Source organism: Nesoenas mayeri (genome assembly GCF_963082525.1).
Source record: "Nesoenas mayeri genome assembly, chromosome: 2".
NCBI classification, from domain to species: domain Eukaryota; kingdom Metazoa; phylum Chordata; class Aves; order Columbiformes; family Columbidae; genus Nesoenas; species Nesoenas mayeri.
Window position 1 is genome coordinate 32229753 of NC_137543.1, and position 14569 is coordinate 32244321.

Sequence of the window (14569 nt, forward strand, 5' to 3'; positions counted from 1 at the left end):
GTACAAACAAAGTAAAAAGAACCAACACACACAATGCAATCACTAAGAATTAATGAGGTATAAAACATTTAAAAGGCAAACAAAACGATGAGTCACATGGAAAGAAACGAAAATGCCCAGTTTCAATGTTTCAACAGTTTCATAGTTTTTTAGCAAGAAAGCGATCATTTTGGTGGATTTAGTACATAAATTTGCAATGAACATGAAGACGCATCACATATAAGTGGCCAAAAAAACCCACTAGTCATACAGGTCTTTAAGATGGCCTGCAAGAACTCATAATCCTCTTTGTACTGTCCCTGTCATTTAACAAACATGATTATTGAGCCTTATGGAGAGCTAATTTAGGGTACTGTTGACAAATTTGCTATATTTAAACAACCATCTGACTACCAACACTTCTGAACAAGTAAACTTAATTTTCATTTCTTTGATTTCAAGGTTCTATTTCAATATGAAGGTTGAAAATTTCTATGTAAAGGTAAGTTATTGATAGAAAAACAAATTTTTTCATTGGTGAAAATATGGAAGCTGTATGAAATTATGTAGATCTCCAGATACGCAACCTGATCTAGCTGAAGATGTCCCTGCGCATTGCAGAGGGGTTGGACTAGATGACCTCTGAAGGTCCTTCACAACCCAAACTATTCTATGATTCTATCTTTATAGCTCTTTGGAGCACTTCTGAATTCTCTTTTTACTTTCTACTGGAGGAAGAACTTCCCCCTTGCTTTTCTTTGTTGGTGTGGGGGGAGGTGAGGGAGGAAAGAGTAAGATAAAGGAACTACTAGAAACATTGTGGACCATTGCAGAGACTGAGCAAGAAAGGGAAAACCAGATGTTCTTCATCAGATAGATACTCATGGGTATTTTCTGAGCAGATAAGTCTCTTGTAACTATGAATTTGACACATCATATATTCTGCTGTAACCATCTACCACTGTGTTGCCTGGCATCTGGAACTAAATAGCAAACCTAGGAGGTAACATACAAGGTGTTTGAGTTGGTACACATGAAACAGCATTAACTTCAGTTTTCACCAAGTAAAATACACTATTAAGCCTATTTCCTTTAGCTAAATGTGTAACCTCCAAAATATATAAAGCCACTGTGTCAGGGTCACTTGAAAATGACCTTTTTTCATTAACTATCGGTGATTTGCATTAATTATAATCCTGTCCTTCAAAGCCATAAATGAAAAGGATATAGTTTTTTCTGCTGTTTTTCATATCAGATCAACAGATCTTGGTAACCAAGTCATTGTATTGATCATTTTTCATAAAAAATACTATATTATCTTTCTTCTGACTCCTGTAATTTCCTTGCTATTCCAAAATACTCAACTGAAGAGTACAGGACCATCAAAGAAGGAATGGTGAGCAGTTTAATCTAAATTTGGGTGGCACTGCTGGGTTTTTTTGAGCCAGTTGTACCCAACAATGTGGGACAAAAAATTTCCACTTTTTTGGTAGCTTATATAAGCACAGTAACAGAAACAGACTGTCAACTTTGTTACAGATGTTAGAAGATGAGACGGATGCCATAGAAGTTCTACAGAAATAAATGGACTTCATCAAATGCTTGTAGAAAAGTGTCCTTTGGACATAAAAAAAAAAATCTTTCTTGCCTATGACTTCTCCTAAGAAGCCTGAGGAAGGAGTAAAAATTATTTCAGTTATTATATGAAGTATCTTGTCAGAAAGGCACTTCACATAATGAAGACTATAAATGACAAGCTAGTAAACTACTTTCTTTCTGAAATGGATTGTTTGAAGTAAAGCCATTTTAGCTCCCTCAACGCACCTGGCAGGACATTTGAATGTTGAGACAAGCCTCACATGTAAGTAGGTACTTTTCCTTCTGCTTCAGACAGATGAGAAACCACCAAGCACATTATATTCCAAGCAATTGTGGAAATAGAAATTACTTTCCAAAACTAGTATTTCCATCAGAAGGGTTGGGGTAAGCCATACTGTCTGGTAGATCCTGCTGGAGAAGCTCCACCAAATAGAGAGGCTGAAATACTGCTCAGTGCAGGTAGTAGAGTAGTTTCTATCACTTTGAGATGAGAAGAAACTCCAAAAAAAGCTTGACTGTAGAAAAAGTAGCAAGACATGCCAGTCAGTGAGACCAAAAAAGAGATCCCAGTTACATTACAGCTGCTTATTTCATGAGTACTTTGTAGGCTTTTCATGATAAATGAAGGCATAAATGAGACCTAGGCATTCCCATTCTGTGCATCACCACTCCATTTTCCACGGAAAGGGCATGTGCACAGTCCAAGTAGGTGCGCTGTGGATGATCCAAGTGCAGATGGTGCGGCACACAGCCTGGCATTTTTAGAGCTTATTCCAGTCTTGGTTTATTTCTCTTATGTTCAGAGACAAAAGTATTTTCAGAGGTCGACAAAGGATCCTTCAGAAGTAACTGATTATTGTCAGATATAGTTGTGTGCAGACTTCCCAGGTGAAACCAAGCAAATGACTACAAAAGCCAGAATGTGTTTTCATTAAGTTCTACGTGAAGCTCTTGGAGCAGTCAGTAAATAGGGAAAGAGAGGCACAAAGTGACCTATGTTCTGCTTTGGTTAGGTTTTGAACAATAAAGCGCTTGAATGAAGAAGACTTGAATTAAACTTGTAAATACCTAGCCCTTTCAGTCAACAGACAAGCCAGCATTCAGCAAGGCCTTGCGTGCAATCTTTGTTATTTATAGAAGCACAAGGATACTGATTTCATATGTGTCTCACTCTCAGATATCATCCATGTCACCTCAAATAACCAACACTCCTGGTCAAATATGTCTAAAATTACACTCAAGGGTAAGAGAGAATAAACTCTTTTCACAGACAGCCGATTATGGGGAGGTACGTAACAGCCACTTCAACAATTTTTCTTTATCCTTAATAGGCTTCTTTCCTATCTCTCTTTATACTTGATCACTTGTAAACTGAAGATCTCTGATTCAAGTCTTTCAGTAGCTGCAAGGATTAAAAGAGTCTTCTCTTCTGATTCCCATTTTACATGTTAACTTCCCACAATTAATGCCTCTTTCTTTAGCTTGCTTTTAGCTTTCAAAGGCTGCTCCTGCATGAAACTTTGCTATTTAATCCTACTGAATCTTCATGCTTCCATGAATACTTTTTCACTTAGTGACACACCAGCTGGGTTGAATATGAACACCCTCCATGCCAAGCGTAACATTTTAGCTTTAAGTGAGCTAGCTAGTTGGAGAGAAAAATAGGAACCTAAAATAAAAACAAAACAAAGAACCCAACAGAGAAGCCTTTGTTCCTTAGTTTCTAAGAAGTCTTTATGCCCAAACTATAAGATAGAAGCACCTGACTACCACTCAAATACATACACATGCTGAAGAAAAGAGAGGAAAAGTTCAGAGTGGTGATCACAGTTACCTTTACTTTTGGTTACTTGAATTTTGCTATTACTAATCTTTATAAAAGGAACTACTTCTTCTCTCATACTAGTCTCACACTCGTAAGTTCCACAGATAAGGCACTTTGTGTAGAGGAGCGAAAAACTCATCCGCTGCTCAAACTGACATATCAACATCAGTATGCATGTACAAATAGGTTAAGTCTTGTACTTATCCAGAAAGACCCTCACTAGATTCACCCTCCCATTCTTCTGGTGACAGTTAACTCCTGCTTATGCTAACCTTTACAACCTGTACACATCTATGTCCTTACTTTCACAAGAATCTCAAGAGAGAGACCAACCTTGGTCAAAATAAAAGCCTAGCATTTTGGCCACTGTTATCAGAATGTTAATTACCTTTATAAATGAACACTACATGGGGATAATCAATAAAACTCAGGTGTTAAACTGTGACTTCTCTTGGATTTTCACATCACAAAATATACACATGTAGAGAGTGAAACTACTGAAAGTTTCTACAACTGTTACTGTGAAATCCATGATACTCCAAATTATTTTTATATATCTCCCTTCCTTGACAAAGCCTTCAAATGTGCTCAGGGAATAGAGATAAACTAAACTTTTCACTGGAATTACTGCTCTCTGAGCAGAACAGAAATACTTCAGAAAAAGAGATGGAAAGCTGAAATTTCTTCAACAGAATGAATGGCAAATATGATTAAGCGTTCAAGAAGAGTGTCACAGAAGGAGCATTAGTTGAAAAACAGATCTCACGGGATGCATAGAAAGCTTCAACTGTTTTCATCAGTTTGAACTGAGAATAGCCAGACAAATTAGCTGAAAATCTGGCCTGCCTCAACAGCAACCACATCAAGGGAAAGTCAGGTAAACTAGAAGGCTGCTAATAGGAGAATTTATTTTCTAAACAACATTCAAATTACCTGCTGGGAAATGGCACCTAATTCCCACCAATTCCCAGACCAAGCTTTGTTCAGGAGAACAAGTTGACACAAGCCAAAAATGTACCAAAATCCTTGGCAGCAGCTGAAGAGTTATGTATGAAACTGTTCTAGTACTCAGAAGTATTCACAGACACTGCTTAATTTAGAGCAAAGATCGCAACTCTGATCTTGCTGATACCTGTTCCATACAAACAAAAAATCCCTCAAAAACCTCCTATCTGATAACAAAATTAACGTAAGAATAGAATTATGAGAGAAGACGCTGAAGAGCAGCCCTGTGAGGAGACTGTAATGAATCACTACTAAGCACAGAGACAAGGGCAGCTGACCCTCTCAGGAGCTGGAGAGAAGAACATACTTGCCCAAAGCATCCCTAGACACCAAAACGAGACGCTCAGGTGCTGCCTAAGACTCAAGGAACACATGACATTCAGTAATGATGCTCAGTAATTGGCTCAGATCACACAGCTTGGAAAGCAGGGGAAACTTGGAAATTTTTTGGCACTTTTTTCCTCCCACTGCAGGAGGAAATGAATGCAACATACTACCACAGGAAGATACACAGTCATCTGGATGACAGCCCTAGAACAGTGATAAAATTTTTTTCTTTCTAGAATTTTCCCTTGTAGTTTGCTTAAGAAATCATATGCATTTGTTTAAGGTATGCAATCTTTTAGCATCCAAGTAAATGAGAGAGTAGTTAATAACAAATATTTACAAAATGCTATGCTACCAAGAGAGACTCAACTATAAACTCAAAAGTTTTACTTACTGACAAAATTCACTAAAAGACCAAACAAACAAAACAAAACCAAAACAAACAAAAAAACTCTTACCAAACCCCTCCCCCCCAAAAAAAAAAACCAACCAACCAACCAAATGTGTAAAACCAGTACCAGTGCCTAGCTTAGCCAGGCCAAGAAGGCTAGAGAAGGACAGAAGAACAGTAAACTTAGAGAAGATACATTTGCATAGTGTGTTGTCCCAGTAAAAATACTGCTTGAGAAGCAGAGCTGCAGTCTGTAATGGATGAATGGCCTTTAAAAATTGCTTCTATGAGGCACAAAAGTGATAGGAAAGAGAATTTTCTGCTTGGAAGGAAATGACTGCTGCAGCATGCTGAACCATGCTATCAGAAACCAGTACCTTTTTCTGGAGATTAGCATAAATAACTCTCTGATCTGCAGTCTTATCAGCTATACAACTGTGGGAAAACAATGTTTAAATAACAGCTTTCATCCCTTACTTGCAAATGCTGCCAATGAAAATGGAAGTGCTGTAAAGTCTTTTGAGGTCTTCCATGATAAAAGGTGCTACATAAATAATGCATTTCCCCAGTACCTGAGGAAAGGGTGATAACAGAAACACTTCTTGCTCTTTGGTCTGTACAGCATTTGTGTAGATGTGCAGAGTGTAGATTGAAAAGTATCTTCTTCTAGAGTGACAGTTAGCTAATGCATCATACCATACAAAATATCTTCATGCAATTCCTTTCTTATGTGCTAATTTAATAATTCTCCATTATTAGCTTTGAATATATTAAAAGCCTATTGTTACACAAACATCCAATGAATAATAAACTATCAGTGAGGAAGTGATGTTACATGCTTAAATTTCTTATACAGTATCTGGGCTCCTCCGGGCGCTTGGCTATCGTGCTCATCTTCTATAAATACCCATCCAAACTTTATTTGTTCTGGAGATGTTCTGTGCATATGTTGGGGATGGGTGAATACTTTGAGCCTGCTTTTCACCATCTAGATCACTGGTTTTGCTTTTGTAAAATTCAAGAGAATATTGCCGTTGTCCCAGTCAGGCCCTAGTAGTACCACATTAGGCATAGATACAAAAATTACTGTCCAAAAGGACATGTAGCAGTGGTGGGATTATTTTTTCTCATTGTCACTCAGAGTGAATGACACTGGCATTATACAATTCTTTACTACCTTATAATATTATAGCTGCCATTCAACAGATCAACATGTAAACTCCCTGCAGGCAAATAAACACTATAACAACAACAAAAAAGTTTTCAGCAAGGCATCTTAGCTATTCAGGACAACTTAGAGGACTCCCTGTTTGGGATAAGTATTCTGCTTGGAAAACGTTTTGCTGTTTGTCTAAGAACTGAATGTAAACATTAGTAGCCTGTATATAAACAAATATATGATAAGATGGGCTTACTTCACTGACCAAAACCTGTGGTTTCCCTAGGCTTTTAGGGCATGCTGTAATCAATTTCCATAAGCTATATCTCTTTCTCAAGTCATATAGCTTCTATAGTCATGCTTACTCCACTCACATCTCCTATCATGCTTTGACTCCATGAGACCTTACAAATAACAGTTACTTAAAACACAGTCTATTTTTAGCTTGGGTTTTTTTGTTTGTTTGTTTTTAAAAATGAAGTGTTTCATTTTTTCACATGCTCCAATTCTTACATGCATTAGTGAATCCTATTCTCTTTTATTGTCTGCTTGCCATGTCTGCGCTCACAAACATTAGCCCAAATCGGTAAAGCTGCCATCATTCCGCTATTTTAAAACAAGAGTAACACAAAACAGAGGAAGGGTTTGTGGCTGAATCTTTCTTGCTCTATAGGACAACACTACCATTTGTTCTTTCTTACATTGAAAACACACATTTTTGATATCAAGCTATCAACTTTTATGCCTTCTGCCAGTTCCCTCCAGTCATATAAACATATTATTGAACTGATCCTAAAATAAAAGTAAACCTAACAGGGACACAGGAGATCAGCCCAAATGAAACATATAGTCAGTAACTGGGAAAAAAATATGCATAGTAAAAACTCTAGGAAAGGAATGGAACAGAAACAGAAATTATCATGCTACTAAACAGGGTTCCTAAATTCTGACCGTTGCACTTGCAAGAAGTATATTAAAATTGATAAAGAATGAATCAGATATGGAACAGTCTATACATGTATAGAGAATAAAAAGACCAAGACAACACTGTTTTTGAGGAAAAAGAGATTGTGATAGATATGTGAAATCATGACTCATGAGAAACAGAAATGGAAACAATTGTTTAACATTTCTCACATCAGTACAGTCAAGAGGGCCTCCAATTGCATCATTAGGCAACAAATTCTAAGGCAAAACAAAGAGACTTTATTTCTTTACACTCCACATCCACTGAAACATGTAACTGCCAAAAGATACTGTGGAGGCTGAGAACATAAATCAGACCAACCAAGCACATTCAGTGAGGACACGATGCCTCCTGCGATTAAATGTAGTACTGCAAACATTATTTATGCTCCCAGAACTGCTAATCAATGCTGAGTACCAAAAAGTAGACGACTGTATCAAAAGAAGATTACTCTATTTAATTTATGCATTACTTCTGTAAGCATCCTTTGTCGGAATTTTGCCAGTGGTCTTATTTTAATAGCAGTTTTATATTCTTACAGGCTACAACAATAACGATGTGCCACACAGCTTTTCTGAATTAGAAGAGGTTTTTGTCCATCCTATACAGTTCAAACAGGCATCTGACATTCACCGGTCTAGAATGAACAAGTATTTTTTAATTTACTAGCTATACTAAACCCAAGCAATCAAGGCCATCTCCCAAGCAACACAGAAAAAAAAAGTGTCCATAGATATTTCATTAAAAAAAAAAAAAAGACACTTTCTAGCAGTTCCTAAGAGATTTTGCTAAACACAAATAAGACATCTTTAATTCCATTTCTTGTTATGTATTTTTTTGCAGCACATAATAGCCTTTTCTTGGAATTCACTAGCAACATGCAGATATCAGGAATTCTTCTGTGCATCAAGTAAGCACCTTGGAATGTTTGAAAGTAGCAGAGTCTGTTTATCCTCATTGTCCTTTTAAATTTACATCTCAGTGAAGTCAAATGATAGTGAACTGCCACTTAAAATCAATAATTTTTGTTGTGCCACCTGTGGATAGATAATTTTAAAGTAGGAATACCTTTATAATTTCTACTTTGACCAAGTTTGGGAAAAAAAAAAAGGCCAATCTAGAGAGCTACAGAGGAAAAATATTAGGTAGAACTCTAGAAATTCTTTGAAAGTAAAGTTGAGAACCAAAGTCACTCATTAAATTAAATAAAGAAAATAGGGAATTGACGGGAAATTTGTTTACCTAAATCTAGTTTAGAGCTGACTTTTCCATGGGAAAAAACAATATATTAGGAGACACTCTTGATCAAGGCTCAAGTTCTGCCATTATTTACCTCCCCTTGCTTTGAAGTGTGAAAAATCTGCTTTTGAGCATTGGCCTGAAGGAGTTCACATCAGCTGAGCTCAAGACTTCTGAATGGAGAGAATTTGTGCACTCATACTTTTTGCAGTTCTTCGGGTTGATCAGCTATCCAAACAGCAGTGGTTGTTTTCACAGAACACTTTGTGCAGGATTCACTGACAGCTTTCTCATTAAGCATCATAGCTTTGACTTTCCTATGAAGTTTACTTCTCTCCTACCTACAATCAACAAGTTGAGCAGACATGCTGAACAGGAACCAATTTAAGGCTGCTGCTGAAGTAATAATATCCTTTACCAATATGATCCACAGTATTTTAAGTGAGGTTTAACATGTACTATAAACAGTATCATGGAAGGACCATTAATAAGCATCTGTGCTATTTTAAAACAACAGGTGGTGAGATAGTTTCACCACAGTTATGTGCTCACCATATGTGTAAGTGGAAACTCTGTAGGAGGTAGAAGGCAAATGAGTGAATAGTTAGCAAATAGATATATATTATATAATATATATATAATTATAAAGATCTATTAAGATGTATATGATCTCATTAAAGCTGCAGCACATTTTACAGGCTAGCTAACAGCTGCCGAGATAACTTTGATGTACCTTTCGGTCTTTTGGAATACTTGCTAGAACAAAGATGTGACAAAAAAAGTAGTCAAAGTAAGATAAATTAAAATTGTATGTTGGAATTAGACCTATTTGCCTATCACATCTGATGAATCACTGGGACTATAGTGCAGAAAGGGATGCATAATTGTGCAAAGAACAGCCAGTTGCTGCAGTACTTCTGAACACAGGGCAGGTTAAATTGCCCATGAGTCCTGTAAAGCCAAAGAACAGCAACGTAACCAATGTTTAAATTTGTTTTAATAAAGGTTACAAAACAGAAAAAATTCTACTAGCCAGAACTAAACCCTGGCTGACATGGAAATTCTTCCACTGCAGCTCATCTGCAGAGTTCATGTTTTATACTTCATTCACGCAGGGAAGAGGTCAGAGATACACTAGAATCATTTTACCACTGCAGAAATGTGACCAGCTCAGAAATGCAGCTTATCTCCAGTATGACAGGGAGGACAAACAATACTATCATATCTTATTGGTTCTACCATAAGAATTAAAGGAAGAAAACCAAAATTATTTGATCTGGCATTTGGCTGGGACATTTGCACCAGCATTTCTATGAGAGAGTCCATTTTGTGTTACTTTCTCCTCTGATATGTTTAGATTGAAAGACAAGGATATATACTGGAAGCATACAGTTTTTGTACAATCAGATCTTTCTTTTATAATGTTGTTTGAATAGTGTCATTTAGTATACAATACTATACAATATGAAGACTTTCTGGAAACTAGTTCCTCAATGCATCCCAAAACTAATACATATAAATGGATTCATGCTTGTGTTGCTGTCACATGCAGTCCTCTTCAAGAGAAAGGCTTAAATCAGCATGCTTCTGCAAGAAACATACATGAACTCTGCACTTCTATCTCCATATTTCAGATATTCAACTCAGGAGCTCATTACCTGGGTTGTGAAGTGCTAAGGTCTAATTCAAGATACAAAGATACTTAATGCCTATCTTATTTCCACCACTAATATATTATAAATGGATAAAACTCTTAGTTTTCGTTTGCAATTGCTACGTTTGCAATTGACTGGCCACTCATACAAAGATCTTCTATTGACAATAATTAAAGAGCCCAACATGAAATCCATTTGCATAGTAGGTGATTAAGTTTATGCCTGGCATTTATTTCTCAGATAGAAAATTTTTCTCACCTAGAAATGTTAGCTACTGCACATAAAGGGCAAGCATTTGGAAAGTGTCAATACATTTCTTCTTCAGAAGAAAAAATGGTATCACTATTGTTAAAATACTCCTGATTTTTTGCACCTGCCAAAGTACATAGCCTTACATTCATTGTATAATATCTGTCCACTCACAGCCTGCTCAAGCCTTCCTTTAAGGAATTCTTAATTTGGGGAAAATAATCCAACTCAAAGCCTAGTAACAACATAACTGAAAAATTACATGCTTGCTCTGGAATGTGGTTATTTCAGTTAGTTCAAACAGCACTTAAGAACATCAGCTTTAAACATTCTCATAATAATAGAAAATGTATTAACTGAACTGTTTAATTTCAGCTCTTGGAAAAGATCACAAGTGAAATCAAACCTCTGCAATTTCAAGTGCATTCAAGGTTACTAGGTTTTCCAGTTTGTTCTCCTAAGGAAAGAAGCCTTATGCAAACACACTCATCTGGCCCCTACTCATAAATCTGGTCAAAGGAACCTGCTGGTTCAAAGGCTGACTGCGGCCTAGAAATCTCAAAGATAATTAAGCTCTTACAAATTCGAAGAACTAACCCAGATGAAGAGTTCCAAAATAGCAGACCCTCTGAGGAAAAGGCAGCTAAATCTCAGCTGCTACCCAGTCTGTCTGGCATCAACCAGCTGGCCAGCTAGGCTCTTACAGTCAGTGGGGCTGCTGCCCCAGATTAATCACAATAAAGATGCTTTTCTTTGCTTGCCAGAGGTATGGAAGTTACTGTAACAGGAAGAGGAGTCCTGTGAAAGAAGTCTGTAGGAAGCAGATTTACATCAGTTACACCATTGAACTAAATTCACACTGATAATTAGATATACATCTTTTCTATGGACACATGCACATGCACTCTTGTGTCTTACATGATTACACAATCTGTCTTTGGAGTACACATAAGATAAAAACAAAAGCAATTCAAGGTTTCAGAGTCAAAGCGATCAGATGTACATTCACATCTATGATAGTGTATGGTTCCTGGTCAACTACTCCACCACACTGTTTTAAAAAAATGTTAACTAATAGTGTTTTGAAATGTTATTTAGGATTGCCAAGAAGCACAAACGGCTAAATTTACTATGCTAACAATGTGTCAACCTCAATGAGTATTCATACTACCCTGTTTTTGCAACAACAGAATGGGAGACCATTATTGATGCTCTCTCTTCAGTGAAGGAATTTACTTTATACAGAATGGGCGGGCTAATATGAGAAGTATCTGAACTCGGCTACATGGTTTCTTGCAATTAGAGGAGAAATCAGCAAATGATCATAACATTGCAACCCCTGAAACAGCCAGCCATGCTCTTTTCTAGAAAGGAAAAAAAGAGTACAGATGTCATAACTCAGACTCCGAAGTGTTTTACAGGAACAAAGTAAATGTTTGGTAAAGAGAGATATAGGCTTGATGGAATGAGAGATTTTTTTCTTGCTTGAAATGCATACATTGGTTATGTCATGGAATGCTTAAAAGGAACAAGCTTATATGGGGTCATCATTAATGACTGCGCTTCAAAGCGAAGATTTGTCTGTTGAACTGATGCCTTATACTGTGATTTGCCAGCCACCCTGTTCCAGCCTTGTGAAGCCTCAATTGTCTTTGATACACGTTTCCCATCCCTGTAGCCATCATTTGCCTTCTGCGTACCCAGCAATAGTACTGAGGCAAATACACGTATTTAAACATCTTCCCAGAAATAATGAGAACAGATCAAGCAACTGCCTGTTAACTCCCTAAGTATTACTTCTATCACTCTAGCACCATGACCAGAAGATTCAACAATAACTGGGAATCCCACAACTGTGTGAACTGCTCTGTGAATACATAAGGTAACAGGATCTTTTAAGATGAACACACAAGTAAATAGACATTGAATAAAATAACCTTCAGCTTCCAATATCCTGCTTCCTTATTTTTTCCTTAAGGACAGATGAATACCTTCTCCTTTTCTTCCCAGAGGCACAATCATTGTTTTCATTTCCAAACCAAACCACATAGAGCCATTAACCACTACTACCTACAGATGATAGTGCTCATTCTAATGACCTGCCCCTGCACGTCAACCCCAGCCTCCTGTATTGACATGCCTGCTTTAGAGCAACCTTTTTTAGAGCCAAGCCAAAAAAAAAAAACAAAAACACAACTCCAAATCACTAACATATCAGACAGGGATGTAGGCCAGGCAGATTTTCCCCTCCTATTCAATTCCGAAAGACCCTTCATCAAATGTTAAGATCTGTGTCTGTGTCACAAACAATGTGCAATGTCAATGGCCAAGCCACAATGCTGCATGTACTTCTGCTTTTCCACTTCTACAGGTGACATGATGGAAGAGCAACTCACTAATTCTTCCATTTAGCAAACAAAGGCATTCGAATTTTGCTGCTATTTTGTTTGTCCCAAACATTGGGCTAGATGATAAAAATGGAAAACAAACAAACAAAACCAACGCAGACAGAAGTCCCCGAAAAAGTCAACAGAATCCATTTTGGTAAAACGGCTGCTTCTCCAACTTCTACACTCCCTTTAATATCCTGTGAAGCAGCTTCCAAATCCAAGAATGTAAACGAGATGACATCCTTTTTGCTTCTGTTCCCCTGAAATCTTCCTGCCCCAAGATGTCTTCCCCGCCACTTGAGGAACGCACACGGGGCTGGGGCGCGCAGAGCGCAGCCCTGCACCTGTCGCAGAGCCTCCGCGCCCGTCCCGCGATGCGCCACACGCAAAATGCCCCCTCCCCTGGACCGGATCCCTTCGGACAAGGGTGAGGAGAGCAGCCCGGGCTGCTGAGCGGAGAGCTGGCACCGAGCCACTGCACATTTTGGCAATGAAAGATAAAATGCAACACTGTGGCGCTTCTGAGAGGGCAGCCCGCCTGCTGTTGGAGGGAAACGGGGGAGAAAGAAGAAGGACGCCGGATGCCCAAGCGCAGCTCCAGACGCTGCCTGCGCGCACGCAGCACGGCGGCTGCTCCCCGGGCCGCCGGCCCGGCCTTCCCCGTGCTAGCAGCGGGCAGGCAGCGGCACCGGCAGCTGGGTGAGCCGAGGCAGGCGGTTCGCAGCGGCAGCGCCGTGGCTCCCCGTCCGGGCAGCGCCGCAGCGTTCGCTGCCCGCCCCCGCACACACCGCCGGCAGCTCCCGCTCACCTTTCCAGCGACCGGCTCAGCGCATCTTCCTCCCTCCCTCCCGCAGCGGCTGCTCTTGGCGGCCTAGAGCCCCTGCGCTCGGCGGAGCGGGGTGCCCGGCGCTGCCCCTCCCTCGGCCGGTGGCAGCTCCCGCTGTCACTTCACCCCCACATCCCGCCGCCGACAGCGGCGGCAGCTGCTGCTCCTAAATTCACGGCGCTCCGGCGGCATGAAGTCATCCTCCCCGCCCCCTGCCCGGGCCGCCGCACTCCGCTCCCGCCGCGGAGGGGGAGACGGCCTTTCCGCCCGAGGCCCTGGCGCTCCACCCGCACCCGAGGGGCTGGCACTCCCGCGGTGCTACACGCACCCTACTGCCTGGGAGTCTGCGAGAGACGGCACGGTGCCTCCGCGGCGCGGCTGCCGGCCGAGGGTCCCTCCCTGGGCACGGCGGCAGGATGGGCCGCTCCGCCCCGCGCCAGCCCCCCCCGCCTCGGGAGTCCCCTCCGCGCGCCGTGGGGAGCGCGGCGCTCCCGCCCAACGGCCGGTGGCGCGCGGACCCTCCAACCGCCGACCCCGTGTCCGGCACTGGGGCGTCCCCGCCGTGCCTGGCCCGGCCGTACCGGGCTAAGCGGCGAGGAACGGGGGCGGGCGGGCTCCTGCAGCGCTGCAGGGCTGGAGGCAAGAGAAAGCTTCCCCCCGGGAGAGCTTTGTGTGTGCGCGTCTCTGTTTTGAAGCAAAATCCGCTGTAATCCCTGCGCTTGTGTGTGGGCGCGCAGCTCTCGCCCTCGCCTCCCGGCCTCAAGGCGCGCAAGCGCCCCGCAGCCTGTGCCCCTAAAAATGCAGCTGTTTCTGGGGTGGGAGTTTCTTTGCCAGTGGATCTTGCTCTGTGGCTGACAGGGGAGAGCAGAGGAAAGGCACTGCATTCAAGGTCACCAGCACACGCATCTGGCTTACCAAGGGCGTCCTGATATTTTTAAGATCCACCAGTAGGCAGCAT

General features: G+C 40.7%; 1 protein-coding gene across 2 annotated transcripts in view; it reads right to left on the reverse strand.

The window, feature by feature from the left end:
• PKIA (cAMP-dependent protein kinase inhibitor alpha) overlaps window positions 1-13801 on the reverse strand; it is a 39363-nt gene extending 25562 nt beyond the window's left edge. For both annotated transcript variants that reach the window (XR_013921834.1, XM_080339396.1), the window contains exon 1: window positions 13594-13801. The gene's annotated coding sequence lies outside the window, so the exon portion shown is untranslated. The remainder of the gene's footprint in view (window positions 1-13593) is intronic.
• Window positions 13802-14569: the final 768 nt, after the last annotated feature.